At 47.5% G+C, this 27,001-nt stretch overlaps 1 long non-coding RNA gene across 1 annotated transcript in view; it reads left to right on the top strand.

Annotated features, from left to right (window-relative positions):
- Positions 1-1,718: 1,718 nt before the first annotated feature.
- The window catches only part of LOC144753356 (uncharacterized), a 248,922-nt gene continuing 223,639 nt past the window's right edge, over positions 1,719-27,001 (top strand). Inside the window, exon 1 of the long non-coding RNA XR_013594315.1 lies at positions 1,719-1,873. This is a non-coding gene — a long non-coding RNA (uncharacterized LOC144753356). The remainder of the gene's footprint in view (positions 1,874-27,001) is intronic.

The raw sequence follows: 27,001 nt of genomic DNA, 5'->3' as shown, positions 1-27,001 counted from the left end.
ACTTTTCGGCACGTCATGAAGATGTAACGCATGTTGCAAGGACAAGTAATCATGTAGATGACATGGCTCGTATTGCAATTTGTAGGATTTCTCATTGTCCAATTCAGGCAGGTTTGGCAACAGTTGTATCGTTTTTACAGTACTTGTGAGGGCGCAGACTGAGCAATTTCCACATGGGAAATGGCACGTAACTGGGGCGTGGTCCCATAGACGTGGGATTCCAGTGCCATGTTTCTTGGGTGGTGGTCTGGTATGGACTAGTATGTCTTTCAGATTACGTGTCCTTTTATTCGCAAACCTCGTTGTTGTCGATAGCCACCTCTATGGTATCTGTTTTGTTGGTAACTGCTGGAATTAGATCCTGTGGAGCTGCCATCTGAACCAACGCTGTCTGTGTCACTCGTGTTATCTTTGGCTACATAGTCAGCCTTTGTGTAGGGATTTGTGATACCCCGTCCTGAAGAAGGAGTTTTAGATTCCGAAACATGTTCATGTAGACGCACACACGAGGTTAATGTACATAATTATACACTAATAACCTCACACTGCACCATTTTACTAATACCAGCCCGGGGGCATATTAAAAAAAATGTCTTCACCCCACGAGCTAGGTATTTTTTAACTATCACTTATCACTTTTCAAACCTCACCACTCACGAACAATCATTACCCTACACACACCACACATAGTCTGAATTAGTGCTCCCACGTAGTCGTCGGTCGCAGCACGCCGCATTCCGTAGAGGGGTGCGAAGACCCCGATGATGAAGCATGACACCAAGGGGCCTGTTGGTGTGTGAGGGGCATTTTAAAAAGCACTAAGTGCTGCTTAGTTCCAACGTGCATTTTAGTTTGATTGGATCTTACACACACACCCCCGCGTTCTTCTGAAAATTGGCATTCTAAATACTACCAGGCTTATATCTGCCCCTCCTTGATTTGAGATTCCCCCCGCCCCTCCCCCGCGGAAGGTGTCCATCCAATGGTAAATATCCCAACCTTGTGCTGCACCCTGCAGGGTACAGAGCAAATGCTGCCTTTCGTAGTAGGATTTTCTGACCCTACTTATCCACTCTGGCACAGCCCTGGGGGTCTCACTCATCACATTGACCGGACCTGAAACCTGTTTATCTCTGTCGGATCTTCTGTTAAGGCGTGTGGGAGCTCTGTCACAGTGGAGCCCGTCTCCCTCCAAATGCAGCAGCTGGCTTGCCTACACACAGCCCCCGTAGTCCACCGTTAAAGAATCTCCTACACACCCGACGAGCACATTGATAAATTCACCTTCTGTATTGTAGTGCTATGGCTCTAACGCAGTTAGTAGGACGGAGCCTTATTCCGTCTCTATAGCTGCAGGGTCGTATTCTCTCATACAGAGAAGAGGTCAGAATTACTCCACAAACGGTGCAATGCGTCTGGGGAGCAACGTAGAAACTTGTTTATGGCGTTATATGGCATGTAGCCGCATGTGAGAAGCAGACGTTTCTGCGAGGAGCAGTTCCTGGGTCTACAAACGCAGTCGGCTGGCATTGAACAGCGTCCCTTAGAAGTAGCCGGCAGCTACCTACTGGACGTAGGACGATGAACCTGTCGGCCATGATGTACTGTGCATGTTATTGTTACAATGTTTTAACCAGCGCCTATGGTGTGCCCACGTAATGTAAATACCATTAACATACTTCCTTCTCTGCATTGTTCGCCAGTCGGGTTAAGGAAGTCACTGCGTCGTATGGTTTTCCTTCTCACTACTTTTAGATTCCACTTTGGAGCAGGAACTAAAACTGGGTGGAAAGGACGGAGTTTTCCGCGAGCTCTGCTGCAACACTGAAGTTGTTATGAGAAGGGACTTTTCTGGTATGAGGACTCGGTTGTGGTGAGTACTGTGCATTGGTTACCGAAATGCGTATGGGAGGGTCTGAAAGGTTACATGAAGTGATAGAATGGTGGATATTGTCAGAAACTGTACATAAGATTTTTTTTCCGTTGCGTTTCATTGTTGTGAATGTAGCAGATAAGCCTGTCTGGCTCTGTACCACGAAGTATTGCGACTGTTCTAATGTTCATGTTTTAACTCTGAGAAATTGCGAATTGTATGTATTGATTTATGACGCGAGAGACCGTATCATCAAGAGATGCGCTGGCTCAGCGCAGAACCGAGTGGCTGTTGTTTTGCGTTTGAGGTGTTTAAAGTTCATACATGTAACCAGGGCACTGGTCTTATGTGATTCATCAGTCGCAGTTTTTTCCCCAGAACTATAGATTTGCTGAATTTGCATCATCATCTGCTGCATAATGTGGAAATTGTAACCAACATCAATTGTTTCTAGCTCACACTGATCAGAAGTTACTAAGAACCTTGCAACAAGTGTTTGTGCGCAGTAGAAGGCGCTTCACAAAGGTTGACTGGTCATCTTTTGGTTGCTTATTTCTGTTTTTGGTTATTAAACTGGTACCAATGGGGTGAAATGTTTGCCCAGACTATATCACCATGTGTAAAAATGACAAAATAATGAATACACAATGCACCTTTTCTTACTGCATAATTTAGTCAACCATGATGCATAATCTGTATTTAATTATGTAGACCAATGTAAACAATGGTATCCACACATATTGGTCCTTAGCATTGTTAATTCATTTAGATTAACACCACTTGTTGGGAAATATCACTCACTTACAGCACATAGGTGAGATATCTTTTATTCAAGCACATAATTTACTATATGTTCACAATGATAAAAAATCTGCAACATCTTATTTAAAAATGTATTTTTTATTTCACTTTTTAAATTTTATTCAGCAGACTATAGATTACACTGCTGTAGATGTATTTGTTTTACAGAGCTAAGCGTTGGATACCTAAGTTTGCAGCAGGAGGTGCAGAAAGCAAACAGTGCACATCACAGGACCATTTACCTTAATTTCTCTTCTTGGCATTGCCGTTGCCTTTTCTGAGTGCCAGGGGTTGTAAGGGGGAAGCCTGGGGTCGCAGCGGTAATCCCTGATGACTCTTAAATGACGTCCACTGTGGATTTCTTTTTTTTTCAAAATCTAGTGGATTGTTTCTGTGCATTTCACATGGCGGTAGCAGGCATCAGTTGTTTTCCCGGGAGGCTGGAAGAGTGGGGGCCAGTTTTGGAGCGGTGGGGCCCAGTTTGGGTTACTGGGCGACTATTTTGCAGCAGTGCTGCAATATCGGCCACAGTAACAATGTAACAAAAGCAGCAGTGCTGGGGCGCTGGTTTAGTAGCAGTGCTTCACACTTGTAACCTCGCTCCTACCCCCGGGGAGCGGTCTGATAATATTGCCAGGGCTGATATGTGTTCTCAGTCCGGCCCTGGAGACCTATATTGGAACCCGTACCAGAACTTCTCACAGAACTATAGCTCCATTAAACATGTGAATGTGAGTTTTCAGGATGAGAATGTTGAGGGAATGTATACGTGTTTCCATTCAATTTAAACATGTAGCATTGTCGGCTGTTAAAATTTTGTATGCAGAAATATTTATATATTTGATTACGGAAAGAAATTACTGTCTGTCAATGGTTTTCTTTGTTTGCCCTTTGAATTCCTCAGTGTTGGCTGGGCATCTTTTGGCGTGTTTTCCCTGAGTTTTTGCTTGCAGACCTCCCGGTTTTTACTCTGTTTTTGCTGGCTTAGTGTCTCTGCGCACTTTTCTCACTGCTGATCAGTGGTGAAGTGCAAGTGCTCCTTTTGTAAACTGTGTTATGGATTGGTGTTTCCATGATTGGCATATTTGATTTACCTGTCAGTCCCTAATAAAGTGCACTGAGCGTGCGAGGGCCTGTAAATCAAATGCTATTAGTGGGATGCAGCACTGGATTGTGCCACCCACGCAAATGGCCTGTAAATGTGACTCTGGCCTGCCATTGCAGACCCTGTGTGCAGTCTAGGACTGCCATGTCGACTTGGCAAGACTCACTTGCCAGGCCCTAACCTTCCCTTTTCTTACATGTCAGTCACCCCTAAGGTAGGCCCAAGGTACCCCTGTGGGCAGGGTGCAGTGCATGTGAAAGGTAGGACATGCCCTGGTGTGTGTGGCATGTCCTGATAGTGAACTACTGCCAATTTCTTTTTTCACTATTGCAGGCTACCTGTTCCCATATGACAGAATGGGGAGTTTGTTTATAACATCTTATAAAGATAAATGGCCCTAGGAACTAGGCAGAACAATACAGTTTAGTATGCATTAACTCATAATCTAAAGATGCATCTTTTAGTGAAGGTAATTTTTCCATTCTGTGTTTAAAAATTCCACTTTTAGTAAGTAGGTATTTTCTTGCTCAGCAATCCAGTAGGCCTCTGCTGTGGTTGTGGATTGACTGACTGGGTTTTGGATGACAGGCGCTGGGAAGGAGCAGTGGCTACAGATAGTCTAGGTGGGCCAGGAAAGGGCTGAATAGACCTGGGCTGCATTTAGAGTAGGAGGAGGAGATTTCCTTTCACCTGAAAGGGCCTGGTCTGCATCTGACAATGCTGTCTCCACCTCCTGCCAGGAAGCCACGCTGTAGAGGGCAGAACTGGTTCTGGTTGGGCACAGACACTCTCTGCCTGAGAGGACAAAGGATTGTGGGCTATAAAAGGGGGGCCAAACCCCTGAGCTTTAGAACTCTTCTGGACAAAGAAGACTGCAAAGAAGAAGAGCTGGAGAAGCTGTGAGAAGGAACTACCACTTTGCTGAGTGCATTACTGTCTTGGCCTGCAGTGGCTGGTTCTGTCTTGGGCAGTGAATGGACTGGACCGGACTTTCTGCAATCTATTCTTGTGAATTTCTCCAAGGGCTGAGGCGGAGCTTGCCCCCTGTTAAAGAAGTCTCAGCAACACCAAATACTTCAAGTTCTTCTGCTCTCAGCACGGGGAACTGTGTGTTTTGTGCTGCAACAGAAGAAAAAGCAACCCGACGCCGTCTACGATGCCGCTGCCGACTCCATGTCCTTAAGGCACTGCAGAGGGCACTGCGGCAACACAGCAACCCTGGTCTCACAGACGAAACTTGCTGATACCGCTACCAAGCCGCTGCTTGCGTCGTGACCTGTGGGCACTGCCCTCTGCATCGCCTTGCTTCATGCCGCCGCCTTAGTATCCCCGATGACCCCGCTCCACGCCAAAATGGGCGCCGCTACATGCGCCATGGTTAGAGGGCACCGCTTGTAAAGTTACACGATGCACTGCCTTCTTCCCGCACCGCAGCCATAGCCTACCGATGCCGGTGCAATCAACTCCAGTTCGTCAGCTGACGATGGCTCTTCAGCAACAACGACGACGCTGCTTGCACCGTGACTTGCCAGCACCACAACAAGCACTGCATCATGTCGCACCGCGACCCTTGCCTCACGGTCTATGCCATATGACGTTGCCACTGAGCCGCTGCTCGCATGGCGACCTTAGGGCATCGCACGCTGCACCGCTGCACTATGCACCGCAATGTGGGACACAGACGAAATCGGTCCTTCTCCAGCACGTAGCGGAGGCACGCGCTACTGTTTTATTGAGTCTTTCATCTATTTTCAGCCAGGTACAAGTACTTTGGTGACCTGCATAGACCCTCTTCCAAGGGGTAACCAATTCACTGCAGCATTTCCGAACTGAACCGGGACAGTAATTGTTTGGTCTGGCCTTGCAATACGCGCAATACTGAGCGTATAAATATTTGCATAAGCAGCTGCACTGCAGTGCAGTTCAGCTTCCCTGTCATCTCTTCTCCTCTTCCCCTCGCTGGGTGCCCAGCTGGGTCCCATGTGATTAACTGTTTGTTTCGCTTTTGACCTCCTGAGGTGAACACACCTCACAATGACAGGCCACCCATCCTCTCAGATGTTCCTATATCGCTAGGTCCTGAAGAGACCCCTCATTCCCATAGGGGTCGAAACTCCATCTACGAAAGTAAAGCAAACCATTCCTACTACAGATTTCTTTGGATGGTCGATTTCAATATTTAGCTGGAAACCATTTGTATTTGTCACTAATTTGTCACAAATTGCTGTAGGTTCCATGTTGACTAGGGACACAATGCACTGTACTTTTTTATATATCGTTTTTTTCATATATATTTATATAAAAACTACTATTGTTTACCCCTAATACTGAGTTGTGTGCGGTTCTTCTCCTTTTGATATTGCTGTAACCCATTCTTTCATTGAGCATAATAATATTAGCATTCCTAATACTCTTTACTTTTCCACAGGAACCACTGTTTCTGTTTATAAAATACGTATGCTGGTTCCGTTGTGAGTAGGGTTCCCTTGTAACTAATTTTTGGCACTTCGCACCACAGCACCCAACCCCTGCCGATGCCAGTGTCCTGACTTCAACCACGAGGAGTTTGATCTGAAACGCGTGTGACTTCAAGGTCCCGACGACTCCTTCACCGACCTCCGGAACCAACACCTGTGGACACAGTGCTTTCGGAGCTCAACGACAGGCCGCTGATGCCCTGCATTTCTAAAGGTACTATTTTGCTGGTCTTCCTGACACCATAGCTGGCCCGGGAAGCCTGGTCAGCCAGAACTGTTTGGATTTGTTTGTCTATGGCACCGTGATAGCTCAAGAGGGAACTATTGACTTCAAGGAACTGTTTTTCAAGGTTATTTTGATAACTGAAGATTTCTAAGTACTGTATTATGGAGTTTTATCAATTTCGGTCTTGTCTTAAGTATATAAAAATATTGGATATTTTTCTAAACTGGTGTGGTGTCCTTTTGTAGTGCTTACACTGTATTACTATTGGTTATGTGCAAATGCTTTACACAATGTCTCTAAGATAAGCCTGACTGCTCATGCAAAGCTACCAAGGGGGTGAGCAGGGGTTATTTTAGGAGTGTAACTCCCTTACCCTGACTAGGAAGAAGGATCCCTACTTGGACAAAGATACCTACCTCTGCCAACTAGAGACCCCCATTTCTAACACTCAGCTGTACCGAACAATTCAGAAAATTACTACGAACATAGGAATAATCAGTAGAGTTCCTACTTTTTCTGGGAACTTAGATGGTTAAAGACCTGAACTCCCACTATCGGCAGATTTGCAATGTTGTTTAGGAACCATTATGAATAACTTATCTGCTTTGAATTCCGAGCAAATAATTGTTGACCGCCAAGCATAATCTGAGTTTCTTCACCGCCACAGTTTTCATGGAGGTGAGCCCACCAGGAAAACTGTGGTGATGAGGAAACAAAGAGGCAGTTCAGGGCCCCCTGTTTCCTCAGGGCCATGGGGTTCGTGCACATGCTCTGCCCCCAGTGTACATTCACTCCCTTTCCTGCACGCATGGACTGCATAATCCATTCCATACAGGTACGGACTTTGGCACTCCCATTGCTGTACCTTTTTAATGGGCACCACTGTGGAACCGACAAAGCACCACCTGCCAGACAGGAGGAAACTCGTTATCTTGCGGGCAATGTTCAGACACCTTTTCTTGTGTGGCAGCAAGACAGTGCCGTGATGGCCCCTCTGCCACACCATCAAAGTCAGAATCAGGCACTAAGGGCCTAATTAGGACTTTGGCAGTGTGGGAGCGGGCCACCACACTAGCACATGGCTCCCACACCACCAAAGCCATATTGACACCGCCTACCAAATTAGGAGTTTTCTCTTGGTCTGGCGGGCGGTGCTTTGGCAGTCCCAGGCGATGAGCCTTAGAAAGGCACCGCAATGGGAACGACAAAGCAAGTTCCTGCACGTATGGACTGTTAAGTCCATGCCATATAGGAACTGGGTGTGTGCACAGACAGGGGGGCATTCAATGTGCTCCCCTGCATGCACCCCATTGACCCTGAGGCACTAGGGGGACCTGGAGGGCCTCCTTAGCTTCCTCACTGCCACAGTTTTCATGGTGGGCTCACCTCCATAAAAATTGTGGCAGTGAGGAAACTCATATTATGCTTGGCGGTTCAGCAGCTGCACTACCAGTATATTATGGCCTCTGACCGCTGTCACGGATCCCGGTGGTATCAGTGGTCCTGTGTTGGTCTCACTACTGTATAAGTAAGACGGCGGGTAGCCCACCAGTCTAGCGGTCCAGGGACTGCCACCACAGGTTTGGCGATCCAATGGACCGCCAAACTTATAATCAGGCCCTAAGGGCCGAATGTATCAACTGTTTTTACACATTCTATTTCTATTTTCACAACATACTGACTTGTCTCCTGGCACTATTTGGTTTCTTTGGCTGTGTGCTGGTTCTTCATTGTGGAGCTTCTGATTGTAGCGTCTTTTTGAATATAGTACATTGACCGATATCCGTGAGGCCCACTTTTGTTTAGGTTTGGCGCTAGCCAAATATTTGGGTTTTTAAAAAGATATATGTGGAACATATTTATTTGACTTTCAGCCAGCTGTGTCCATCCAATGGTCTGTTGGTTTGTCATTCACATTGTGCATACACTCATTATAGCATACAGTATGGGACAGGAGGTCAGCCCATGCCAGCCACTGAGTAACTTTACTTTGAGTGAATGCATTTTGTCTTTTACAGGGGCACATCGGCACATAAGGTAGTTCTCTTTAGTGGCAGTGTTTTCGTTTTTACTTTATTGTTCTGGTGTTCCCTTTGTGTTTAGAATCTGACATGAACCCTTCTACCAGTTCTTCTATGTGGAGCACAGTGCACATTCCAGCTTTCTCAGTTCTTATCTCTTGCTAATGGTGTAAATTCCTTCTGGAGTGGCGTTTTTTTCTTTTTGATTGCTTCTATTTCTCTGAATATATAAAATTCGATTTGAAACAGTTTTGAAGAAGTTGTCATTTTTTTGTATGCTCACAGTAAATTGCATTTCTAACTGCCCTCCTTTATGTGATTCTGGTATGTATTTTAATTGAGGACTACAGTTCTATTTGTAAGCCAATTTAGTCCATATGTCCCGTTTGTGTGGGTTTCTGGTGTACGTTCAGTGCTTTTGCCTGTCCTGCTTTTATGAACATTTAACAATTATATTACTAATGTTTACTCTGTCACTTATTCAGTTTCTTGTTCTATTTATCTGTCTGTCTGCCCACCTACCTTTGGAGCCCTGTCTAACTTTGCAACTGTGTCTCACTTTGCAATTCTATCTCTCTGTGCAAGCCTCTCTGTCTGCCTTTGCAAGCCTCTATCTGCCTGCCTGTCTGGCTGTGCAAGCCTTTCTCTTTGTCCTGTCTAAGCCTCTCTCTCTGACGGTGCAAGTCTGTCCATCTGTGCAAGCCTCTCTGTGTGTCTGTGCAAGCCTGTCTGTCTGTGCCGGCTTCTCTGCCTGTCTGTCTGTCTGTGCAAGCCTCTCTGTCTGTGAAAGCCTCTCTGTCTGTCTATCTGTCTTTCTGGGAAAACCTTTGTCTGTCTGCCAAGTCTCTCTTTCGGTCTGTCTGTGCAATTCTCTTTTTCGGTCTGTCGATGTAAGCCTCTCTGTCTGTCTGGGCAAGCCTCTCTGTCTGTCTATCTGTGCAAGTCACACTTCAGCAACTTGTTGATTTCATGATGAGTTACAGCATATTGCCCTTTCACAAGGAAGCGTACAAAGCTACTGTAATTATTGTAATTACTCAGGCTGCATCCCAGTCCATTGTTACTCTGCACAGCATGCCACTTCAGTTTGGACCCAGTCATATGGAAATCAGTCTTGACCCTGCTCCAATTCGAACAGTCCAGCCCGAACTGCTATGGCAGGTCCTCTCTGAAGTTGACCTCACAAGCAACCCAAGGCTGGTTTTACCCCGAGTATGCTCATCAGCCTGGTATAGCTTTCACAAGGAGCACATCCAGACACAAAGTAGTTCTCTTCCGTGTCAGGGACATCTATTGTAATGTGTGATTTTTTTTATCCCAAAAATATTTTTGGCTTTAGATTGATGGCCTGATTTTGCACAGTAAGGGTCTTCACAACCTATGACAGAACAAAACAAGAATTGCCAAAGCCAAAAGCCTGATGGCCAATGCCAGATCTATTGGCTTCGCCAATGCTTTTCTGTTTTAGGGAGTATTTTAGAAGGAAGCAATAGGTGTATCAGTCACACAACATTAGCTGAATAATAAGTTATACTTGCAATATTCACAGGTTTCTTCTGGGGACGCTCCATTAAGTGCAATAGCAAGTGATTTGGTGTAAGCCCACTTTGTCCACATTCCTGTTATCACAAGTTTGTCATCAGACTCTTAGGTGGAAGTGGAGCTGCACCCAAGATGGCCATGTTGTTTACGTTCCATTTGGACATAGCTGAACATTGTAACAACATATGCATAGTAGACAAGTGTGGAAACCAGAGTGGCATCACTGAATAAGCCCTGGAAAGCTGCAAAGATGTGGCAGGGTCTGAGCTTGGGTGGGTTTTGTTACTGAAGATCACCATCAATGCTACAATTACTCTTGTCACCCTCCAAAGAAAAGTTGTGCGCAGGACCAGTGGTATCTCTAACCTCTCCACCTGTAGTTCACACAACAACTCAATGGAAGGCCAGCACGCATATGTGTGTGTATGTGTGTAAGGCCCATGATAGTGCCAAGAGCTTATGATGTTGCAATGGGGAAACAGACTTTACCATACAGGCATTACAATGTGATGCCTTTACCATGCATTACCTTTGCCATGCATGATTTCATAACGCATTTGCCTGTATGTATATATAGAGATTACAGAGACATTATAGTTAGGCTCACATTTCACTCATAAAAAATCAGTAAAATTCAGCAGTTATATTGACCAAAGCTAACTATAACTTACGCCCCCACAGTGCACTGGTATTGAAATGGGAGCCTTACCATAAACTCTCTGTAACCTTTGTTTTTTTCAGTGAATTTATATATTTTTTTTAATTCTGTTTCCTAACTATAATGTCCCTGTAACCTTTGTTTTTTTTCTCGGCCTAGGCAGAAAATTCCACTCTGCCCATGGAGTTTGCAGAATGCATAATTACTGATAAACTCTGCAATGGAGCGGATTTCTTTTTTCATTGGTGTGCTTGTCATGTCATTTTGATGCGGGGAGCAGTACGAGCCTTGATGGAGGCTTGCTAGTTCCAGGGCAACACTCCACAGCCAAAGGGAATACTACCCCCAGTCAGTAGTGCACCAGGAGGCCCTTTTGCAGAGTGGTTGAGAAAGGGGGTGGGGAATCCGACGAGGTCTTAGCAATCCAGCTGTGGGGGACTTAGTTATCACAACAATAGGGGTTTTTGACCCCCAACGACAACGAGGAGCCAAAGAGAGTTCATCCCCCAACCAGTAGTACACCAGGAGGTCTCTGTGCAGACTGGTTGAGAAAAGGGACTGGGCCTCCAACGATATCTGATCAATCAGTTATTGCAACCATATGGGTTCTTTACCCCCAATGGCCCTCAGCAGCCAAGGGAAGTTCATCCGCCAACCAGTAGTACGCCAGGAGGCCCTTGTGCAGAGTGGTTGAGAAAGGGGGTGAGGCATCAAACAAGGTCTCAGTAATTCTCAGCAAGCTCGTTTCTGACCTTTATTTTGCATCTTTCTGCTCATCTCTGACTTCTATTTTGGCTCTTGCTGCTTGTTTCTTACCTCTATTCTGACACTTGCTGTTCTTTTCTTTCCTTTTTTTGAGTTTCTTTCTGACCTCGATTCTGCCTATTTCTGCCCTCTATTCTGCCACTTGCTGCTTGTTTTTGACATTTATTCTCCCTTTTTCAGCTAGTTTCTGACCTCTCTTCTGTTTCCCTGCACGCATATTTGCATGCAGGGAAACATATGAGAGCTCCACTTTTTTAGGTCGCAGCTGTATGATAGCTCCAGCTTGCAGAAAGAGGAGCTTTGTTTACTTTTGCTTGGTGGAAGCTGTCAGCTCCCACCAAGCAAAAGCAAACAGCTACCTCCTGAGGGTGGGCACCTTGTGAGGTAGCAGGAGCCAGCACTGGGGATGGCAGTTCACAGGGCCATAAATAGCTCCACGAGGGGGGCTGTGCTGCCCCCCTCCATCATAAAATGTTGCCTGGAGATGTGGCTAACCCCGGGGCTGGGGGACCGCAATAATTTACTTCAGCCCCAGGGAGGTGTCAGTCCCAGGTGCTGCGGAGGTGGTGGTGTTTGGCCCCCTTTATTATTAACAACTTTGCCCCAGGGAGGTGGCAGTCCCCAGGGCTGCAGTATGGACCATGTGGGCCCCTCACATTTAACAACTTTGCACCTGGGAGGTGGCGGTCCCTGAGGCTCTGGGGGGACTGTGTGGCCCCAACTTTTTTTAACTACTTTGCCCGAGGGAGATGGTGGCCCTAGGGGCAGCAGGGGCCAAGCAGGCTCCCTACATTTATTTCACAACTTTGCCCTGGGAAGGTGGAGGTCCTTGGTGCTACAGTAAGCCCTAGCCCTAACCATAGCCTGTGTGCCCCCTCCTTTTTCAGCCCCCAATAACCCATGGACCTGGCCTACCTGGGGGCGAAAAAAAGGGGAAAATGTGTGAGACTGCGTTTAAAAATAAAATTCTGCAGATCCGCCAACAGATTTTTCCAAGAATATTTTTATTTAAAAAGTGTTTTTTAGTCATGGTGGGGTCTTTGGGATATCTCTTCACCCAGGATAGGAGCTCAGGGTGTCTTTATCCTGGCCTCTTTTCTTTATTTTCAATCTTTTTTGTGGGACTCAGCTGAAGCTGAGTCCAAAGATGTGCACCAACACTTCAGGGTGGAAGTGTTGACAGGCAATCAGATTTAAGCACGGGGACTGTTGGATCCGCGGAGGATCGGCATCCCTATATATCTTTATTTTTTTACCTTTAATATCTCTAAAATTAAGGAATGGCTGGGGCTTGGCCAAGATGGCGGGCTGACAAGACGCTCTTGCCGTGAGCTCCTGAGACCCCAGAGCCCCTGAGCCGTTCTACGCCGCTGATCTCCCCCGGATCACGCGGAGGGGAAGCCCGGCACGGCTGTGAGCTCGGTGGAAGCTGCCTGGAGCCTCTGGTAGCTCCGCAGACACAGCGCGCCGTCTCGCCACACCAGTCCCTGGAGCGAGCGGGGGCCGCAGCTCCGACGCGGACACACGAAGCGGAGGCCGCGACCCGCCCACGGAGCCATAGGGCCGTAGAGCTTCTAAGTGCCCCAACAAGGATCGGACGTTAAGGGGCATACCCCTCCCAGACCGCCGGCGAGCTTTGAAGGCGGAGGTGACGGGCGCGGCGAGGACGCGCCTCCCAGGGCGGACCGGGGGAGGAGCCATTACGCAACCCCGGGGATCGAGAAGGCCAAGAGGCCTAGCTTACCGGAGCGGCCGACCGACCCCTTCCCGAGGCCCCGGCTGAGAGGTGGGCCGAGTGACGACTCGGGGGACGTGCGAGAGTGCCCAGCTGGTCCCACATGCAGTAGGGGGGACCCGCGTGACTGGACTACGAGGCGCTCACACTGGGCCTGGGTGACGGAGCCGCCGCACGGGCCAGCGGTCCTGCCTGGTGCCGAGCCCTTGTCCCCCCAGCTTATTCACGGTGACGACAGGCCTGCGCAGTGGAGCTGCATTCACCGTCAAGGGGTTAGTCGAGCCCGGGGGACGCCCCGGGACCCAACGGGCATTCGCACGGCTGGCTGCGGAGGCGCGATCCGGACAGGAGGGGGTCCAGCCTGTACTGCTTCTCCCGGTGGGGCGACGGTGCCCACTCTAGGCCCTTGCGGAGGCGCTGCATCTCGGGCATCAGCCCAGAGCCGGCGTGATGGCCCAATCCTTAGCAGAGGGGGGACCACTCAACGATTGTCGCTGCTGGACGCTGGTCGATACCCCTCCGCAGGGTTGACCTGCGGCTGTGTGCTGACTGCTGCGCCCCTACTTGGATCGACGCCTTGGGGTCCTGGAACCCGGCTGATCCGACCTGCAGTGAGGGCACGCTGAGAGGGAGCCGCAGTTGCACCGCCATACCTGCGGCCCTTTGTGGTCTGCCTCCCTCCCTCCCCCCACGACACCCCCCACCGCTGAGATGTCGGGCAACAGAGGGGGCAAGAAAGGAGAACGCACCTTGCCCGAAATGTTGGGCAGAAAAGCTTCGAGACAGGACAGGACTCAGCCAGCCCCGAGCCCTCCAACTAGCTCTCGGGGAGCGGAGGGGGGAGAGCCTCCGGTTACCAGGTCTTTTCTGGAGTCGCTGTTTGGCACCCTCAGGGAGGACTTCCAGACGCTGAAACAGGAGGTGGCTGGAGAGGTCCGGGAGGTGAGGAGGGAAGTTGACTCGCTTGGAGAACGAATCTCCACCATGGAAGACGCTACCCAATCCAGGGACGAAAAGATTGCGCACCTACAGCAGGAGGTATTGCGGCTCAGGGACCAGCAGATTGACCTCCAGGCCCACGCCGAGGATCTCGAGAACAGGTCCAGGCGCAACAACATCAGGGTCCGCGGCGTTCCATCTAAAGAAGAGGGGGAAGACACGGCAGCCTACCTGAGGGACCTGTTTCGCGACATATTGGGCGAACCTGGAGACTTCCCGTGAGAATCGACAGGGCACATAGAGTGGGACTTCCGCGCCGAGCCTCGGCACCGCCCCCAGACATCCTGGCCTTCCTACCGGATTTTCCTCTGAAGGAACGAATCTTGCGTGAGGCACGACAAAAGCACCCGGTGAGCTTCCGAGGTCATCAAATAGCCTTGTTTCAGGACTTATCTACGATCACATTGCAGAAACGCAAGTCCTTCAAGATTGCCACGGACTTTCTGCGGGAGCATGACACGCAGTACTCATGGGTCCACCCCTTCAGGCTCATTTTCCGCTGGAACGGGACGCTGCATCAGCTGCGGTCCCTCCAGGACACATGCGGAGTGTTGGGTATCACCGCGGCGGATGACAACGTTCCAACACCTCGCCGCCGTAACTCCAGGGAAGGATGGCAGACGGTTCGACGGCGACGACCCACGCTCCCGCCTCCACGACCGGATTCTCCCACGATTAGAGCTGAAATGGACAGCGCCATACGGGAGGTGTCCAGAGACACGTCGTCTGGTGATATGGCCTTGACGGCCTGAGCAACCTCCGGGAGGAGATCGTATTGGCATCATCAACATCGCAGGTTCGAGGGTTCTGAGGGGGAGGGGGGGCTCCGGGAGGGCAGAGGTGGTGGCTGGACGTCCACTCGAATACTTCTCCACGGACTTGTCCATTAGGGACCAGACTGGGACAATGGAGTTTTCTGAACGGTTGGGGTCGGGGCTGCAGGGGGAGTGGGGGGATGAGGGTAGGACACTGGAAAGGGGGTGGGGACGCGGGGAGTTGGGGAGTTCAGGGACTGTTCGGGGAGTTGGGGTGGGAGGGGTACGGGGTTTCTGCTGTGCTGCATCTGCTTACTGCCGCGCTTGCTTTGTCCTCATGTCGCTTTTTTGGGGCTGGTTGAGGACTGTTCAGGGGGGGATCCGGGATTCGAGCTGTGTTGTTGTCGCTGTTCTTTGCTGCTGCTCTTGCCTTGTCCTTACTCCGCAGGTACGGAGTAAAGAGTGTTGTGCTAGCTGTCTATTGCATTTGTTCCGACCCACATTGCCGACTTGTACTGGGTTCCCTGTTACTTCAGGTCCATTTAGCGCCACTCTTCCAATGATTATTCATGGCCCTCAGGATTGTTACTCTTAATGTGAAGGGGTTAAATAACCCGGTCAAGCGCAGGGCAATATTGTCCCTCCTCGAGAGCACCCAGGCAGACATCTGCCTCTTGCAAGAAACTCACCTACTGGCCCGAGACTGTCTCAGGATGCGGTCTCCAAAATTCCCAGTACAGCTCTTTTCCTCAGGGACTACCAAAACGGCGGGGGTTGCTATCCTGGTGTCTGGGAAGTTTAGAGGGGAGGTACTGCATAAGGTCGCGGAGCAAAAAGGGAGGCTCCTGGCTTACAGAGTTAAGATAGGGGGATTTCTGTTCACGGTGGGTTCCATATATAGCACTAATGATCGCCAGGATCTGTTTTTACAAACTGCTCTAGCAGACATCGCGACTACCCCAGACAGACACATAATCATTGGAGGGGACCTGAATATGGTCTTTAACTCATCCTTAGACAGATCTGCGCAGCGCCACCCACATACCGGGGAATTCTCACAGCTGAGTAACTCCCACCTGGGGGATCTGGACATGCTTGATCTCTGGAGGCGCCTACACCCCACCACACGGGCCTATTCCTACTACTCCCACGCGCAAAGGACCTACGCGAGATTGGACTATCTCCTGGTTACGGGACCGGTTGCCGAACTGGTGACTGCTTCCGATATGGGGGTCCTCACGTTGTCTGATCACGCTCCGGTATCGGGATCCTTCCAACTGCCGCCGGTGTCTCCATCACGCGGAGTTTGGCGCCTCCGGGATACCCTGTTACATAGACAGGCGGTACTGACACAGGTGCGCGCCGTGATTACTGAGTTTCGGGAACACAATGAGAACGGAGATACCACCCGGGCGACGCAGTGGGCCGCCCTGAAAGCAGTGCTCCGGGGTGAGTTTATCGCCATCTTCTCAGCAGAGAAAAGGAACCGACAACGGAAAAGGGACGAACTTACTAATACGGTGCGGGAGTTGGAACAGGTGCATCAGAGGACGGGGGCCCCCAGAGTCTGGAGGCAACTCAAAGCGGCCCGGAAGCTTATTTCTGCGCTGGACATGGATAGGGCGGAGTACGCAGCGCTGCGCCTGAAACACGCGTATTACACTGGCGGTGACCGATGCGGCCGATTACTTGCGAATAAACTTCGGGTGAAAAACCAGCGCCAACGGGTCAAGGAGTTGTCCACCCCTGGTGGTACATTGGCCACGGAGGACCACGGATTGCGGACGGATTCCGTCGCTATTACGCTGACCTGTACGCAGGCGAGCCCCCCTCGGCCTCGGCTGAGACCGATTACCTCGCGTCGGTCGACCTCCCTGTTCTCACGCCAGAACAAGCGGAACACCTGGACCGGGACATTCGACCGGAGGAGGTGATTATGGCTATCTCCCGACTCAAACATGGGAAGGCCCCGGGACCCGACGGTTACACTCCACTTTTCTACAAAACACTCTGTCCAGAGCTGGTGCCGCTGTTGACACGGCTCTTTAACTCCTTTGCCGAGCCTGGGGCTATCCCTCCGGATCTCCTGCGGACTACGGTATCGGTTATCCCTAAACCAGGGAAGGACCGGACCGAATGCGACTCCTATCGGCCGATCTCGCTACTCAATGTGGACCTCAAGCTCTACACTGGGATTCTGGCGGCACGTCTGGCACCACATTTGCCGGGACTTGTGGACCCGGATCAGGCCGGGTTTGTCCCGGGCCGACAAACGGTGGACAACACTAAGAGGGTGGTCCACATCCTGGAGAAGGCCTCCCGTATCCCCGGAGAGCGCATGCTGCTCTCGGTTGACGCGGGCGAGGCCTTCGATCGGGTGCATTGGCCTTACCTTGAGAAAGTGCTTTGCAAACTGGGTATAGGTGAGAAGTTCCGCACCCTCATATTTAATTGTTACAGATCTCCTACTGCGATAGTGAGGGTGAATGGGTGCACCTCCGACCGTTTCGTGATAGAGAGGGGGACCAGACAGGGGTGCCCACTCTCCCCACTGCTCTTTGCTCTTTACATGGAGCCATTTGCTCAGAGGATTCGACGAAACCCGGAGGTGACTGGCGTCCGGATGGGGGGGATACATTCACACCATCAGTTTGTATGCGGATGATGTGATCTTAATGCTTGACAACCCGCGGGAGGCGCTCCCCGCTTGCATTGCCGAGATGGACGCTTTCGCCGCGGTGGCGGGTTTTAAAATGAACATGAGAAAGTCGGCGGCCCTTGACATCTCGCTCGCCTCTGCTACAAGGCTTGAGCTACAGGGACGATTCCCCATGCGTTGGTCTGGGGATCTGATCCCGTACCTGGGGGTACTGCTGGCACCCTCTCTGCCCGCCATGGTTATTGCTAACTATGCAGCCCTGGGCAAGAAAATGAAGGAGGAATTATCCCGTTGGAGCAAAGGTACGTTATCATTGTTGGGACGGATCGCCGCAGTGAAAATGACCCTCTTGCCGCAGGTACTGTATTTGTTCCGGGCCCTGCCGCTCCAGCCGCCGAAAGGGTGGATACGACAGGCTCAGACCGATATCACACGATTTGTCTGGCAGGGCCGTAAACCCAGACTTAGGAGAGCCCTGTCCACGCTGGCACCCGAGTCCGGTGGATTTGGCATTCCGGATCTCCACAAGTATTTTCAGGCGGCGCTGCTGCGGTATTTGGTGGAGTGGAGCAAATGGGAATCGGACAGGCACTGGCTGTTCCAGGACCAAGCAGTGGCGGGCAGGACTCTGCAAGAGATACCCTTCCTGCGCAAAAGTCACAGGCCCCCCCAATCTCCATGCGTCCTTTGTCACACAGGTCCCGCTCCGTGTTTGGGATGCCGTGAATATTAAGCATGAACTTACCACCTTCCCGTCACCGCTTACACCACTGGTGGGGAACCCCGACTTTCGACCCGGGACGGAACCCGGAGCGTACTCGCTCTGGCGGGCACCCAGATGCTGCGCATTGTTCCATATCTATGGCCCGGAAGGTGCTGTATCGTTCGAAGACCTTCGCCGGGAATACCACCTGCCCGAGACTGAGCGTATGCGGTACATGCAAGTACGCCATTGGGCGCGGCAGTCGCAGGTACGGGACCTGGCCGATCGGAAACTCACCCCATACGAGATGTGGTTGGCGACGCGTTCCTCGGACGCCAAGCTCATCTCAGACCTATACCGACTCTTGCAACCCCCCCCCTTACCACATTCATAACCCCGGAAGGGTTCGCTGGGAACGAGAGCTGGGGAGGGAACTGAGTCACAAAGAATGGGATGACATCTACCGAGCGCGTCACTCTGCATACCACACTGGGCTCACAGAAACCTTTACTAAGATATCCACATACTGGTACTACACGCCTCAGAGGTTGCACGAAATGAACCATCACATCCCGAACACTTGTTGGCGCGAATGTGGACAGACAGGCACACTTACGCACATTTTATGGGATTGTCCGTTGCTGGGTCCGTACTGGAAGGAGGTCCTAGACGAGATAGACCAGTGCTTTAACATCGAATTACCTCGCCTCCCTGCCTATGTTCTACTAGGGTTACCCAATGGCTTGATGTACCCTCTGCGATCCAGGAAGTGCAGACAGATAGCGATCGCTCTAGGCTCGGCGATCCAGAACATACTCATATATTGGCGTACCACCACCCTTCCTACCAACATAGGCTGGTTGCATAGGTTATGGCACGTTCTGGGAATGGAGAAGCTGTCCCTCACGGTGGCGGGTGAGGTGGATAGATTTGATGACCTGTGGCAGCCTTTTAATATCTTGCTGCAGTCGGAGTTCAAAGAGATAACCTGTCCCCGATATCTTAGGCTGATGCGACTGACAACCCCGATTACCTAGTCGACATGGAGGGAGGGTGAGATGGAAGGTGTGGATTCTTTAAGGAAGTGCAGGAGGTGTAGGACATTTGCACAGGCACAGGGGGAGGGGGTGGGGGTTCGGGAGGGAGGGCAAGGGAGGGGGGAGTTGGGGGGGGGTTGTTGGTTCTGGAATCTGTCGTCACGGCACTCGCGCCTACACTGAGGCTCCGCAAATGCTTAGATAGTAATGTATGGAATTCAGAAGGTGCTTCAGGAGGAGAGACTTTGCAGTACATTCTCACGACGACTGTATTCCTTGTATGTACTGTTTTTCCTTGTTTATGAAAAAGCAATAAAATACTTTAAACCTAAAATTAAGGAATGGATTTACACCAAATCACAGAAAGCTTGATCTACAAAACCAAATATACATCTTTGCCAAATTTGGTGTAATTCTGTCTGACAATTCGGGCTGTAGGTTTGTTCAAAGGTCCTAGGTAATTAACATGGGGAAAGTGCATTTTGGGACCCCCCTTTTCACCGGCCCCGCTTGAACTTTCAAGACACCAGCTGAACTGACAAAGGTATGTATTTTTTAAATTTTGTGAAGATTAGTCAAGGAGGGCCAAAGCTATTGGCAAAAACATTTTTTTTCTTTCTATGGAAATTAAGACTAAGGGTCAACTAAGACTGCTTGACCCTTGATAACACGTTCAGCATACCCCGGCTCAGATATATTAAGAGCAGTTTTGATAAACTAGGGCAGGCTGACCTATTTGCTAATCCCGAATTAATCACAAAAAAGGATGAGGGGTTAATCAGGGAATCCTTTAACAGTCTACGGAAATTGGAAAGGGAAGAGGTGGAATTGCGGAAACCTAGTATCCACAAATTTTTATTGTTAAAGACATCTTTATCTGCTGAGCCTTATCTTCTGGGGTTTTTATCTATTTATGAGCGATTCATATTAACTAGGTTTCGTTTGGATCTTTTTCACCTCCTGCTTGCAACCCCCAGAGGAAGCAGTACAAGCCAGTTTTTAGCACCCTCTGGCTGCAACCGAGCGTCTCCACAGGCTCGTCCAGCTCTAATGTATCTCCAAATGCTGAAGGATGATTGTATTTTTTTTATTGTTGACTATCTAAAATCCACATTGAAGTCCAGTGCTTGTCTTGACCAGTAGTTTTTAGGACAAAGATTTTAGAACATATTGATGTTATATTTGGGCCTAGGGTGGGGTTAACTTTTAGTGGAGAGTGTTGAATCAATGGGGGATATTATCTGAATTTGTGTCTGCATTTTATTGCTAGAGATTGTTTTGGGAGGGTGTGCTATGTATTTTAATCACGTTTAATTGGATTTGTTATTATATGGATTCATGCACCTTGTTATAATTCGTATGTTCTTCAACTTTTATCGTTTTATACGTGTAAAACTAATAACGTTTATTTGATTTCATTTGATAATGGATATTGGTATGAGCAACATTTTATAAACAGTGCAAAGCAAACTGAAACACTCTAATATATTCAGTGTAGCCTAGTCTTTGAAATTTATGATGCACAATATGTAAGCAATCTGCAAATATCCATTATGCCCTTATTTTAGGCACATCATATAACCATAATTATGCCCTGGATTAGGCCTGGGCAGTGAACTTCGCTATGAATTCACATAGGAGATCAAAACCTGATATACTCCAGCTCCCCTTTTTTCCAACATGCTTTCATTTTCCTTTAAACAGCGAACTACACACAAACTTGGACAATAATCAAAAACTGGATAAAAAACAGAACTTGACATAGTCTCAGTCCTCCTACATAACTCAAAAAGTACACCATTAGGTTGATAAATCCTATGAGAAATCTCCAAAGCCTTGACATCCGAGACCCACCGGAAAGAAATAAGACACAGCTAACTTCCAAGGCAACTCGCTAGACACCAAGAACTTATTTCTTGGCCAACCCATAAAACAACTTCAGAACCAAGTTGATATCCAGTAAAGACTTATACTTAGATTCCGGAGGCCTCCTAATCCGAATCCCTTTCATAGCTCTACAAACCAAAGGACTTCTTCCAATTAGCACATCATGACTTAAAGAATGGCCAGCAGAAATCACCGACCTATAACAGTTCACCGTTTTATACAACAAACCCTTCTCAAACAAATAAGCCAGAAAATTCGCTACTTGAATGTCAATTGCTTCTAAGGGTTCCAAACCCCTTTCCAAGCACCAACAAAGCCAAACCTTCCATGCCCCTCTATATCTCTTCCTTGTCCCTGGTGCCCAGGACTCAAAAAACAATTCTGCAGCCATTCCAGTAAGTTCAGTTAATGCTCTTGAAATCATGATATCTTCCAAACTAGAAGGTTTAGAGAACCCATCTCCATTCCTCTCCTTCCTTTCAAAAGACCTCTGAAAGCCAAAATCAAAAGAGGGTCTGTCACTGCCAACTCCATCACAGAAGGGAACCAAGGTTGACTCATCCAAAATGGAGTTACCAAAACTAGCTTGCATCCCTGCTTCCTCAACTTTACCAGAACTCTCTGAATAATAGAGATCGGGCGAAAGGCATAACCCTTCACCCCTCTCCAATCCTGCAGGTATGCATCCACTGCCATTGCCCCTGGATATGGTCTCCAACTCACATATCTCTCCAACTGGTAGGTTAATCTTGATTCAAAGGTCTCCATCACCGGCATAAAAACTTCCTCTTTCAGCTTCCATTCGCTGTAATCTATCATATTCCTCAAGTTCCAATCTGCCAACACATTCTTGACACATAGTAAATACTCTGCCTTTAGACCAAGTTTGTGCTCCAGACAAAACTCCCAAATCTCCTTCGCTAACTCCGCCAGACCCTTTGACCGCGTTCCCCCTATAGTCTGTTTATGTAAGCCACAGCAGACAAATTGTCCATCCTGAGCAGCATCAACTTGCCTTTCAAACCTCTTTTGAAACTCTTCAAAGCAAACAAGCATGCTCTCATGTCCAGACAATTTACGCTTTTTCTCCCACCGGGACAACAGCCTCCGGTTTCTTTCCCAGGACCTGATGCACTCCAACCAAGATTGCTCGCATCCGTCTCTAAAACAAATTCTGGGAAAACTACAAAAATTACTCGTCTGTTCCATGCATCCATATTCTCTTTCAACCAAATTAATTCTTCTTTCGCTTCCATAGTCACATCCACCATGTCTCCATACCACAAATCTTTTGACAGCCCTGATTTTTTCAAACACTGTAACGCCCGGTAATGTAGTAGGCCTGGAAAAATCGCCTGAATTGATGAAGGCAAAAGAGCAATCACTCTTGCCAAAACTCTCAAAGATACTCTCTCCCTGTTTATAACCTTTTGACGCTCTTTTTTTCTTCTTCACCGTCTTCTCCTGTAGACACAATTGACACGTAATTGTGTCCACCACAAAACCTATAAATTCCACCTTTCTTACAGGTTCCAAAACTGACTTCTCTAAATTTATCACAAAGCCTAAACTTTCCAACATGCTCATAACAAAATTCAAATGTTCGATTAAAATCCCAATATCCTGATTTCTAATCAAAAAATCGTGCAGGTAAATTATCATCCTGATACCTCTTTCCCTGAAGAAACATACCAAAGACCTCATAACCTTGGTAAAACACCAAGGGGCAGAGGAAAGACCAAATGGAAGGCTCTGAAACTGAAATAACTGACCCTTCCACCTGAACTGTAGGTATTTTTGACTTTCCTTCGCTATTGGAATAGTGATTTACGAATCCTTCAATTCCATTTTCACCATTCAATCTCCTTCCTGCAGAACATCTCTTAGAAGGTGAATACCCTCCATCTTGAAATGATGATAAGTTGCAAATTGATTCAAAATCCTTAGATTTATTACTGGTCTCCATCCTTTTTCCTTCTCTTCTACAAGGAACAGAGTACTTACAAAACCTTTTTCATCCTCCCTCACTTGCTACATTGTGCCTTTCTCCAACATCATACAGACCTCGTTTTCTACTATTAATAATAACTCTTCCTGAAAAACCATCTTGTGCAGTTCCTTTATCTGAAATGAGACTGAATCAAAATCTATTCGAAACCCTTTTAAAGTTTCTAGAACCCACGCATCCTGGGTTACCTCCCTTCATTTTTCCTTGAAATAATTCAAACTTTCTCCTACACTTTTCGGGATAGAAAATGTACCAGTCCTCATACTCACCCGGGCTCTGACTTTGTCCCTGTTTTTGTCCTCTTCCACTGAAGCTGCAAGCCAGACTTATTCCTCTTTGTGGAAAGAAATTGAAATTTCCTTAATCTCTCGCAGAACTACTTCCTTGGTTCTGGTACTATGGCTCTGAAGTTTGTTCGGCCGGTAGCTTGTCCTTTTCTACTGGCCCGACCATAAAAACCACTGCTGGTAAAGACCCTGCGCATTGAATAATGTGTCTTATCCAGACAGGTGAATGTATGCACATACTTAGATAAGGATTTAAAAATCCCTTCACCAAATAATAGTCTGCAAGCCTCTTCGCTGGACTCTTTATTGGCCAAGTCACCCAACTTTGGGTTAATCCTCATTAGGAGAGCCTCCTTCTTTCAAAGAGGATGCCTGCATTAGCATTTCCTAAAAAGCAGATTGTCCTCTGATTTCAACCAGGCAATAAAGAAAGATCCAGATCCAAATATTTTAAGGTAAGCCTCCTCAATGGCATCAAAAATCTTAGCCAAAGGCCCAAAATGTCAAGTACCTTGTCCTGGCATTGCTTTAAAGACCTGCCCAAGCCCTTCCTTGGATCCTTTCCCATTCTAAATAGGTAGGTAATGAGTTATGGGTCAATATTAGAAGTCATAGTCACTTTCTCCTCAATGTTAGGCCCTGAACATTCAGCCCACATAGCTTTCTTTCCTCCTTCTCTAATGATTTCTAAATTCTTGCCTTGATTTAGTCTGCCACATGATCAAGTAGCCACCAGTCCTTACACGTAGTGTGCCTAATATTTTTGGGACTGAACAAAAACTCCCCGAAAGGATCCACCACTGAATCCTTATTTTGCTCTCTTCCACTATCCTCAATTTCCTCTCTTAAGCCTTCCTTATACTCTAGATCCAATACATATTCATCCAAGTCATCATCACTGATGTTATTTGCATCACTTAATGCTCTCCCTTGCTTCCCAGTTTTAAACTGGCTTCCCTCTGTATTGCATCAGAAACCTTTCCATTTCGAGCCGCTTTGGACTCCACTCTGACCCTGTTTCTCATTTAAATGTTTGTTTTTTGTAAAACATTTTCCTCCTGGCCCTCTTTCATTATCTTCTTCAGAAACTGAAAAATACTCTTCTTCCTCATTAATTCTTCTCTTTTCTAGAGCCTGCTTAACAGACTCCTGTATTGTCGCCTTAAGCTATTTATTTATAATATCTATAATTATTTTCTCCTGTCCCTCCTTATTTTCTATTTTGTAACTCAATAAAAGTCCTTTTCTTTATCTTATATAGACTCATTTTCCTTCCTCTATGCTAATAATTCTCTTTTCCTCTCCAATGATGCCCCTCACAACTATTTCTGCCGTCCCTGCATAAACCGATGCATAATTGCCAAGGGAATGGCCTTGCAGAGCTATTAGTTGTAGAAACAAATCTTTCTGCTCTAAACAAGCTCTATCTCCTTCTGAAAAAAGCCCAAGCGTCAGCCAATGGGAGAGCCCACTTCATGTGCGCAAGTGTCACTAAGCTCACTCTCGCCAAGCTAATTAGACACCGTGGAGCCTCGAGACTGCTTGCATTACCATTGCAGGGATATAACTCGATGACATGGTAAGTGCGAGCGGTCTTTTAAATCAAAACTTAAACGTTTTCATAAAAAATAGGCACTCGCGTTTACAAATAATTAAAAAAATATTCTAATATTATACCGCTTGCCACCTTAAGGCTTCCTCAATGCCTATAAATTAATTTTAATATTTACCGAACCTAAAAACTACTTTTTTTATTATTCCTAAGCCTTAAATTACTTATTAGACTTTAAAACAACTAAAGCATACAAATAGCACACAATAATACACTCATTATTTGGGTATCAACATTAATAGCTTCATTAAAAAGCCAATCAACATATAACACTCATATTATTAATAATAACATTGCCAATACTTAGCTGTTCAGAAGCGGCAAACAAAAGATGAAGAAGATGGTAGTCTCATGCTATTTATGGTCTTGAAGATTCTTTTTGGACTGTGATGTTTTTGAATTCCATGAGCTTTTAATGGTGTTGCTCAGAAGTGGGAAATAAAAGTTTAATGCATAATGCTAGCCTCCTGTCTTGACATAAAATCGTGCACTTCCTCCCACTTTACTCTGTGGCCTCGCTCATCACCACATATTATGTCCAACAAAATCATTCACTGGGCAGTAAGCAAGGAAAGGAAACCTGACTTACTCTAGTGCAGGGTATGGTAGAGGGATCATTAGACAGGCAGGGTAGAGCTTTTTTAATAAAGGGGCCACTACACTGATCATCGATTCGTCATCTTGGCTTATTCAGTCAATGTACAAGTCGAAAGGAAAACATCTTAACAGTTGTAAAATAAATCTGTGATGGGAAACCATGAAACATTTATATTCTGGAATCACTTCACGTTGTTATACAATGAAATTTGGCACATGCCAAGAATAGATCTTCCAATTTTGCTAGGCTGGAATGGAAGAACTTAGGAAAAAATAAAGGAGTTGAGTACTAAGAGGTGACTGAGTGGGCGAAGGGAAACAACACAGCTTGTGTGTTTGGTGTGCAATGCATTGAAAACATTGAAGCAGATGAACATTGCACAGCCAATACTGCAGTCATGAATTGACCCATAGTGCACTTTGATCATAGGTGGCAAAAAAAGCCATACGTTGGGAGGGAGGGTGACGAATGATGGGTGGGATACATCTGGCTCACTTAACAAACACAGAAAGTCAAGGGAGTAGAACAAAAAATAAAAATAGCCCTGCTTTGAAGCATAGCTTTGGTGACCCTACATAAACAAAGTAAGCAAAGCAGTTGAGCATCTTGCTCCTCATGATAAGAGCTGCCTTGCTTGAACATCCAAAAAATCCAACTACTTATTCGTCCTTTCATTCTATTCACCCATAGCCACCATGATTAAGCTTAACTTTATCTCATCCAGTCTTTCACCACAATTTCCAATCCATTCAATTAACCACCCTTGCTTCTAACCATCCCTTTGCCCATCCATCCCTTTACCCATCCATCCCTTTACCCAACCACACACCTTTTCACCGACTCACCCTTTCACTCATATACCATTTCATTTCTCTTAACCTTCCATTATTTTATTTTTTCCCTCATGCCATCAATTCTCATTATGTGAGCTTTTGGTGAGCTGCAGAGGGAAGATGCCGTAATACCCCAACCACTGCTACAGCTGGTAAAGCTGGAGGGGGGGGGGGTGTCACGGCCATGTCTTGATGACGACCTGGTATTAGTTAGTGAGCTGCTGCTTCTCCCTTGTCAACTGACAAGTCTCCTCCTTCTAGAGCTGGTGTCACTGGTGTTCTGTGTGGCTCTAGAATAAAACAATATACATATTTTAGATGGCAGATACGACACCCCAAATACAACTGCAATTCATCTCTATAATTCAGTCAGCATTGCAATATCTTCTAACAAAAATATCACTCTGGGCATTTCATTGG

This window comes from Lissotriton helveticus, chromosome 5_1 (assembly GCF_964261635.1).
Source record: "Lissotriton helveticus chromosome 5_1, aLisHel1.1, whole genome shotgun sequence".
NCBI lineage: Eukaryota > Metazoa > Chordata > Amphibia > Caudata > Salamandridae > Lissotriton > Lissotriton helveticus.
This window is presented reverse-complemented; position numbering and strand designations above follow the sequence as displayed.